This window comes from Saccostrea echinata, unplaced genomic scaffold (assembly GCF_033153115.1).
Source record: "Saccostrea echinata isolate AGI-Se365-2 ecotype Australia unplaced genomic scaffold, CSIRO_AGI_Sech_v1 ptg000016l, whole genome shotgun sequence".
NCBI classification, from domain to species: Eukaryota; Metazoa; Mollusca; class Bivalvia; order Ostreida; family Ostreidae; genus Saccostrea; species Saccostrea echinata.
This window is the reverse complement of record NW_026889765.1, coordinates 27,534,476-27,543,467: the sequence shown is the minus strand read 5'-3', so window position 1 is coordinate 27,543,467 and position 8,992 is coordinate 27,534,476. Positions and strand designations below refer to the sequence as shown.

At 33.2% G+C, this 8,992-nt stretch overlaps 1 pseudogene; it reads left to right on the top strand.

Moving 5' to 3' along the window:
- The first annotated feature begins 443 nt into the window (after positions 1 to 443).
- On the top strand, positions 444 to 2,471 carry LOC133188273 (uncharacterized; annotated as a pseudogene).
- The last annotated feature ends 6,521 nt before the right edge of the window (positions 2,472 to 8,992 follow it).

The window sequence follows — 8,992 nt, the reverse complement described above, 5'->3', positions numbered from 1 at the left end:
CGATAAACCTCGAAACAAAAAATCAGCAGAAGAAATTAATAATAATAATAGTCAAAACAATTTCAATAGGTCTTTCCACAGAATGGTGGAAAGATCTTATAAATTAGATATTTAATTTGTCTTCATTTTTGTACGTCTGCCACTTCCATCGGATAATCAGTTGAGCCATCTTTGAAGCTCTTTTACTAAGTATAAACCAGTGATCGATATATGTATTAAACGACTTATCGTCTAAATTTTTTCCAGTATGAACAGTAGTCATACCCCGCTTAACATAGCACTTAGTAATAATTTGGTGCGCCGCATTGTTGCTCAACGTCACCGATTTGACAATACTAACTAATATTTTTTGGCATATCTACTTAATTTGCATTGCAAAAATGCTGCATTTTTCAAACATGTTACTAATTTATTATTTTTCATTTTATAGATTACATTTAAGAATGGACCAAATACCCCGTCTATCAGAGGCCCTGTATGTTGGTCTGTGTCGTAACATAGGTACACCGACAGAAGTGGCCATCAGAAGGGACGTGATCGACATTGAGGAAATGATACGGAAACCTTATTTTAATCATAGAGGTTGCGGTGTGATGGAGAGTGGTAGTTATAGAGAGGGATTTAGGTTTGAATCCTCTGACTTCGATAAAATGCGGTGGTTTTGTGATTATAAATAACTGACATTTCCCAGTTTCAGCTTTTTAATGCATCAAAACATTTAATTGTGCTAATGGAAGATTCTGATACACCACCAGGATTTGTCAGACTACGCCTCCTGACACCAGCACGAGACGAAATCACGATATCATATCTAGTTCTCTTTAATGGAGGGGTTTACATATTTAGTCCTCTTTGGAGAGAAACATTTCTTCAGATCCTGAATGGGAATTCTTCAAACTCTTTAAATTTCAGAATCCATGGTCCCTGTAGTAGTGGGGTAATAGATTTTCATGAATTTGATGAAGCTTTTTGTCTAGCTTCTTTTCCTTGGCCTAAACCATTAGGAAGTTGGGTTGACAGATGCCAGAGACATACCTGGCCGTCTGTACCTGTGTTAGAAAAAATCCTAAAAAATGAATGTCACTGTGTGCCTATTGGTAGTAAAGTTGATATGACTTCAAACGAATTGGAATGGAGATTGTCATTTTCTCAAGCCGAACACCAATTAGTATGCACAATGAATCATACACAATTTCTATGTTACGGACTTCTGAAAATATTTTTAAAGGAAATTGTTAACTACAGAAAGGAACCATTACTGTGTTCTTATTACATGAAGACCACGGTGTTCTGGATGATGCAGTTAGGACACGTTAGATGGTGCCCGAACAATTTACTGGATTGCTTTTGGAAGTGTTTTAAATATCTCCTTCACTGTGCTTATCATGGATGTTTCCTAATTTTTTTATTCCAGACAACAATATGTTCCAAAACAAAATAGTCGAGGATGCACGTTCCTCTCTTTTACAATATCTTTATCAGTATTACAGAATGGGCATGTCTTGTTTACTGCTGAGTCCGACTCTCAGATCAATCCTAGAACCTGCCCTCAGTAACCCGTCGTTTGTGTTATCTGCTGCTGATGGAGAATTCATAAGTATTGTAGATTTAGATATATGTAGTATGATTGAAATATATAGAATAACTTTATCTGCTCAACAAACATGGGAATCTTATCTTCATTTGAAATCAATTGACACACTATATCGGTTATCAATCTCACCACACCAGTTGTTAACGTTACAGTATTGTAATGCTCAGATTCTTGTTCATTTAGCCTTCATAATGGCAAACAAAACTTCATCTTGCACGCATAAAAATATCTATAACCTAGATACAATAATTTGCGGCATGTTGAAAATGGCAGCAAGATTAGGTTGTGTGTCTTATTTACTTTATCTGGCATTGTATTACTATAGAACATGGAGATATGATAAAACAGTACATATCACTTATCTCGCTAAACGTAGACTATTGCAGGCCTTTATTATGTATAAATGTACTGTTAATGGGCAAAGGTACAATGAAGCTGTAGGTAATCTGTATTTGTATAGAAGAATAGGAATAGCCTGGATGAGTGATGTGTATTTAATGCATAATATCCCCTGCATTGAAGAATTATATCTCGAACAAAATGTGAGTCAACAAAATGGAAGGTATATCCTACAGTTATCGCCGTTTCTTCTGGTAGAGATGTTGTCAGTGTTATCTCACTACAGACTAGGTAATAGATCTCAGTGTTTACAGTCACTGACAGACCTACAGACACTGTTACTCTATGATGATGGGAAATATGTTCCTTTACATTTAAGAGACATATCCTGGCAAATACTTGGGATCTGTCAGCAAGTTGTGGGAGACTTACACGGAGCTCTACAGTCTTATCAAGAGTCAAACACTATCAATTTCACAAAATAAAAGAAGCTATAGATTTTAGAATAGAATGTGTTAAACAACAATTACAGAGATAATGTATAATGTAAAATATATTTCACAACGTTTCCATATTAATTTTAGGAGTTGTAGACCAAGATGTGGCACTGTAAGGTACACTTATGAAAGGAGGACTTTCGATAAGGCTGTTTTCGGATCCTTAAGAAATATTATGAAATTGTGATATGTTGTAGACAAACGTCTTTTCTTCATAAAAATGTGAAAATACTTCATGCTGCACATTTTTAGTCGCATGATAATTAAAATTTTAAGTATACCCCTTCCCTACATTTTTGGAGTGGGCAATTTTAAAAGGGGATAATGGAGATTTTTCAACGTCAAAATCATAAATGAAATATGATAAATGTGAATAAAAACATCAAATAACCAATTTCAGCATTTTTTTTACAGAAAATTAATGACATTTATTTTATGTGAATGCTTTTTATGGTGCATGATTTTTCTCGTGTTTTAATTGTAAGTTTTTTTTTTTTCAGAAGAGGATGACTTTAACTTATAAAACATAAATTTATACCATATAGACAGGAGGTTTGAAAATCAGAATTAATCTACAGTTTTTATTTCAAATTTTATAATCAATAAAAAGCATTTTCTCATACGTAAAAATGCAAATGTAAAGATATAAAGACATGTTGTAGATAAACTGTCACATATAGGTATTAGACTGTTTGCAATACATTTTCAACAGCTGAAGTTATAGTGCTAAATGTATTGTAAGAATATACTGCAATATCATCAAACTGAATTTTAAAAAAAATGGAAATTAAAAATTCGGAATTAAATGTTGGTAAGATTAAAAAAAAAATACAACTGTATATAGTTTTTTTTAAGTTGATTTAAAAGAATCCTTTTGCAATGTACATTATATCTAATGATATCAATAATAAAGATCAAAGTCAAATTATTTCATGAAAGCGGTCATTATATAAATACCCGAACGATAAAAAATACTTTAATACATTGAGTGTCTCTTTTCATTCTGAAGGTAAGAAGTATTTACCTACATAAAGATCTGCATTATGTTTAAATTTTCAGCATAACTGAGACAATCCAACCAGGACCTTTTTCCTCGAGCTTCCCAACTCTCTGTAAAGATACTCATGTTGCTTCACCAACTCTAGTCACTTGTATGACCTCATTATTTGATTTGCTAGAGTAGAGTCGCAGTTCAAAATGCATGTGTAAATACAAAAGAAATGTTTTGAATCCTATTTCCTAAAGAAAAATACACCATAACATCCAGACTTTAAAACAAATCTACGTATCCTTACATGTATATCAACCACACGAAAATATATGTGAATCAGATTGGAGTGAGAATGGAGAAAGAATGGCTAAGATAACTTTTCTCAGTTTATAACCATATGCTTGATAAATTACTTTAAGGAATTGACTTATTCTCAAACATGTTTTTGTTCAATCAGTCGGAAAATGTAAGTAATATCCGGCATCTGTACCATTTCTGGTAATGTGCAACCCTAAATGCATCATCGGTGCATGTTTGGTCATGAAAGACTTATCGGTGCATGTTTGGTCATGAAAGACTTATAGTTACATGTACATGGAATATTTTGTTGCTTGTTGTTTACCGTCCCTCCTGAGAATTTTTCACTCATATCTAGAAGCCATTTCATGAATGAGATACGGTCAAAAATTTCCAACCTTACCACTCATCAAGAAAATGTAGGTCAGATCCAGCATCTGAAGCAAGTTTGGTAGTGTGCATCCGAAGATGCATTATGAAGCATGTCTCATCAACAAGTGCTTATAGTTTCTCTCCTCCAAAAACTTTAACCTGCTTTAAAAACATTACCCATATATATATATATATATATATATATATATATATATATATATATATATATATATATATATATATATATATATATATATATATATAGTACCGACCGGACACAACCTAACACCAGAGCGAACCCAAAGCGAACCCGGGTTCGCTTCCTGGGTTCGCTCGGGGTCCGCTGCGGGTCCGCTTTCAGAAAATTTGGGACAGCTCTGGGTGCGCTTCGGGTTTGCTCTGCGTTCGCTCGGGGTCAGCTCTGGGTCCGCTAGAGCGAACCCCGCGTTCGCTTTCCGGGTTCGCTTTAGGCACTCATGCGTGAAGCGGACCCCGCTTTAATCTTGCCGCCAGTAAGCCCCGCCCCTTGTATATTCCAAATACAGTAGTGAAATCGATCATTACTGTTTTTATGGCGATCGAAACATGTACATGTAAGTGACAATATGGAGAACGTTGATAAATTTTCAAAAATTTCACCGTACATTCGACGTAGAATTATCACTTTTATTTTTCTTAACTTACAAGCTAAGTATATCTCGAAAGAAAAAGAAGAAAAGGTGTTAAATTTATTTTCGATGTATCGGATGGAGTGAAATTAATAAGAATATCTTAATTAAAAAAAAGTCTTCAAATTCATTTGTTTACATTATTCATGCGTTTTTAAATAAGTTGGAACTTGCAATTGTAATTGCAATTGCTAAATCGTAATTTAAATGTTTGAAAGACAAACAACTGAATTATGATCTTATCTATAAAATAACTGAGACATACTGTACACGTAAAATGCTAAGTTTTCATATTTAGCAGTTTATATTTAAGCTAGATTGTCGTCCATTACATGTATATATTTAGGTCGTGATAATCATTAAAAATTCTCATACAGTGTAACTTGAGTTTCGTTTTACAGATCATTTATAATTTACTTCCATGCTATAAATCATTGTTTTATAAGGCGGGTTTAACGGAAGACGTGAAAAAAACTACAACAACAATCAAAAAACCAAAACAAACAAACAAACAAAAACTAATAACTGGCCCACTGATAAGAATATACTATTTTTTAAAGTTGTTTTCAAATACATGTAAATGATCACTTGAATAGTTTGTGTTCCTTACTGGTTCATGACCCCCCCCCCCCCTCCGGCCCACTACATACATGTATATACTGGAGCGGCATGTTAACAAATAAAATTCTAAATGTTTCAAAATGAATAAAAACAAGAAACAAAACAAACAAAACAAGAATTCAATAACTGTAAACTCGCATGATTAAGTAGATGAAATTAAGATAATAACGCCCGATGGGTTTTTTTTTATTTCGATGAGCCCCCCACCCCTCTCCGTACTCGAATTGTTTTCTATGGGCCGGTTGTAGCGATTTTAATTAAGGTCTTCCGCTCCAGCGGGAGACCTTCTACTGATTCTGATGGTTAAGATTATTCTTATTATTCTTTTTTTTTTTTCCTAGACGCCAACTTTGAGACCTCATATCTTGCTCATTTCTCAACGGATTTTGCTCAAATTTGCAGGGTTTATAGACGTTACAAAACTCTATCAGAATGCTGTCAAACATTTCAAAAATCCACTTCCGCTTTTGGGTTATCTCCCTTTAAATGAAAATTTAGTAGGCTTCATTTCCAGACAAAGGCTCCGAGACTACAAAAGCTGGAGTAGAAATTCTACCGAATTTAAATAATAGAAGCACTGAAGTTGTGCACATCGGTTTTTGTTTTTCGATTTCTGTATTCAAAATGGCGCTAGAGAGGGGTCAAAAATTAGAACGCCTAAAAGAGCAAAAATTTACTCATGTTTTCCTTTTTATCTTCTAAACTAAAAATATTTTGCTAAGACATGTAGAATAAAAGTTGTGCACAATTTTAAGGCCTTTCATTTGACACCACTAAAAAGGGTCTGGCCCCTTAAATTAGGGATCTGGGGCCCTTTAAAGTTTTTGCTTTATAACTCAAAAACGGTAAATATTTCGAAAAAGCTGCCGTAATTAAAGTTGTTATTTAACATCTTATTGATCTCAAGAAAACGTTATTTTGTTTGAGTCTTGTATTCTAAATGAGCTAGAAGCATAACACATATACAGGTAAGTGTTTTCATTCAGCAAGTGAACAAGAGCTCTTCATGCGTGTAATTAAAATAAACTTACTATAAATAATAAACTTAGCTACATTAGATGCTAATATTCTTTAGAATCAGGTTCATGAAGTATTCTGTGCTTTATTTCCAAATTATTTACTGACAACTTTCCTTTTTTTTCGTTTGTTTTCAAATTTGGATAAACCAGTCTACTAAACAGGGGGAAAAAAAGATAACCTTTTCTTCTTATCATATAAAAACAAACAATAAAGTTAGAAAATAAAACAAAACTTTAAACATAGACTATTCACAGCCATTAAGTACACGCCTTTTACATTCACCTTGTGTGTTTACAATTATGTAACCCCTCCCTCGATAGCGCGTGGCAAAGGAGGTCACCGGGGATCAATCGGCGTGCGAACCAAGCCATAGAATGGCCATTCCAAATACATTTTGTAAACTAAGTGATGAGTGGATAAATATGTTGAATCTTTCAGATTATTTCATAATATCTTTAATTAAGTCGCTAGTACATTTCAATCTATAATATTTTATTCGCTGAATTACAAGAAAGTTGCATATTTATTTTTATAAACATTGTATTTCTCGATATCGAGATAATTGCGCTTTGTGGAAAATTACTTTAAAATCATTTAGAATCTTTCATATGATTTCGTCTTACTGTTTATCACTCGCTCGTTTTAATCAACTAGTCTTAACTGACTTCAAATTCAATGCATTTTGAATGCCGAAAAGACCACTTTGTTTGCGTATTAAAGAAACAGTTTATATATATCTCTAATGTTATTATTTAACGAGTTGCTATTTCTTTCATGAACATTAAACAGCATGTATATAATTATCACGATAATTGTACGTAGAGGTCACATTTTTAATTGTCAGGAAAATCGAAAATAAAATTAACTACTTTTGAGTTTGTATTATTTTCTTCCTAACTTACAATATTATTGCATACAACATACTAGGTCGGACGCAAGTAACCTAAATATTTCACTTGTATTTGAAAATTCTATCGAGCGTCGAATGAATTTTACCCGTTAAAAAGTGTACCAAAAAAAAACACCTTCCTATGCAGTTTTCTTTGGGAATCAATTGGCTTAGATAGTTTACTCCGACATGTGTTGACAAAACTCAAGCAATGAGAAGCCATACATTTCAAACTTGTGACCTCTTGGTCGGTGCATGTGAAGATTACGCATGACAATTAGTGTCTGGAAAACGAAGTGTTTTATAAATGATTTGACAGGTTAGGATTTGTTCTTATTCCAAATCAAATACAAACACAAACCCGTTATTTTCTTTGTTATTTTATACCGTTAGTTATATTAGATAGATTGTTTTAAAAACGTGTTGTTTAGGAAGATTAATCTTATGCATTTGTTTTATTTCATCTAATAAACTGAATATACCCATGATACGAATTACTGGTACACATGTACGTGCATGTAACTACGTGTAAATGCGGTTTTATTTGTTTATGTGGAAGAGCGCCCAAAATAAATACACTTCGAACTCTGGAATTTCCCTATTTTACTGTTTAAATCTAGGTCCGCTCAGCTGACGAGTTGTTTTCATAACGGTAATAAATTATATTCAAGTCCTGGCCAGCCATCGTTACGCTTGGTGACATCGCAATTAAACAGTTATATACTAAAGTATTAAGATACTAACGGGTATATATATTTTCACCTAATATGTTTTCATTGAGTGTTTTCATAAGAAGTAAATTGCTGGAGGATATCATGTTCTCCCTGATCACATCGATAACGCGTAGAAACAGAGGCACATGAACACACGCTTTTGTGTACAAAGCAAACATGTAAATCAAAAGGATGGAAAAACAAAAAATGAAATAAAAACATTTCTCTATTAACTGAAATTATTGTCTTTAGACAGCTAAAAATAAATGAATAGCCCCCTGAGAACATGTGAAAATTATACCCAAATACGAAGGATTTTGGGTTTAATTCGAGTACACAATAGCGATGATGTGTACATGAACGTGCAGAATACCGCTTTCTTTTTATCCTTCGTCCATGTGTTCCTCCTATACGGAAAAAAATATCAGTAAATTATATTATACCGAACGAGGTTGAAAAATGCCGAACTTTATTTCTTAAAATTAACACAATTATAAGACTTTTCTCATATCACTGTAAAAATGCCCTAAAAAATAAAACCGAGAGATTTTTATTAAATGTCTGGAGTATTTCGCCAATCTCTCACCAGAGGGCGTATTACGCTTCGCTACAACATAGCGTAGCGGGAACGATAACTCTGGATAGAGATTGTGAAAAAGAATGTGTTGTTCTCTTGGATGTCGATATCTGAATTATATTTTAATTAAACAGTCTGTCTAATATATCATGGGCGCCCATAATAGGACGATTATTTGTTTTTAAAATAAAGTGGTTCTAACAGATATTTAAAAAACCCTTATAAACCGTTAAATAATTATTTAATTTATCTAACAAATGTTAGTTTAGTTCTTTGCTTACATAATCTAACTCTTATGAATGAACACGAATGTCGTAGGATCGAATACAAATACTCAGAAGCAATCTTTCATATTTAATGAACGTATAATGGGTGAATAAATTTCCTTTTATCACTATACATATACACCCATCC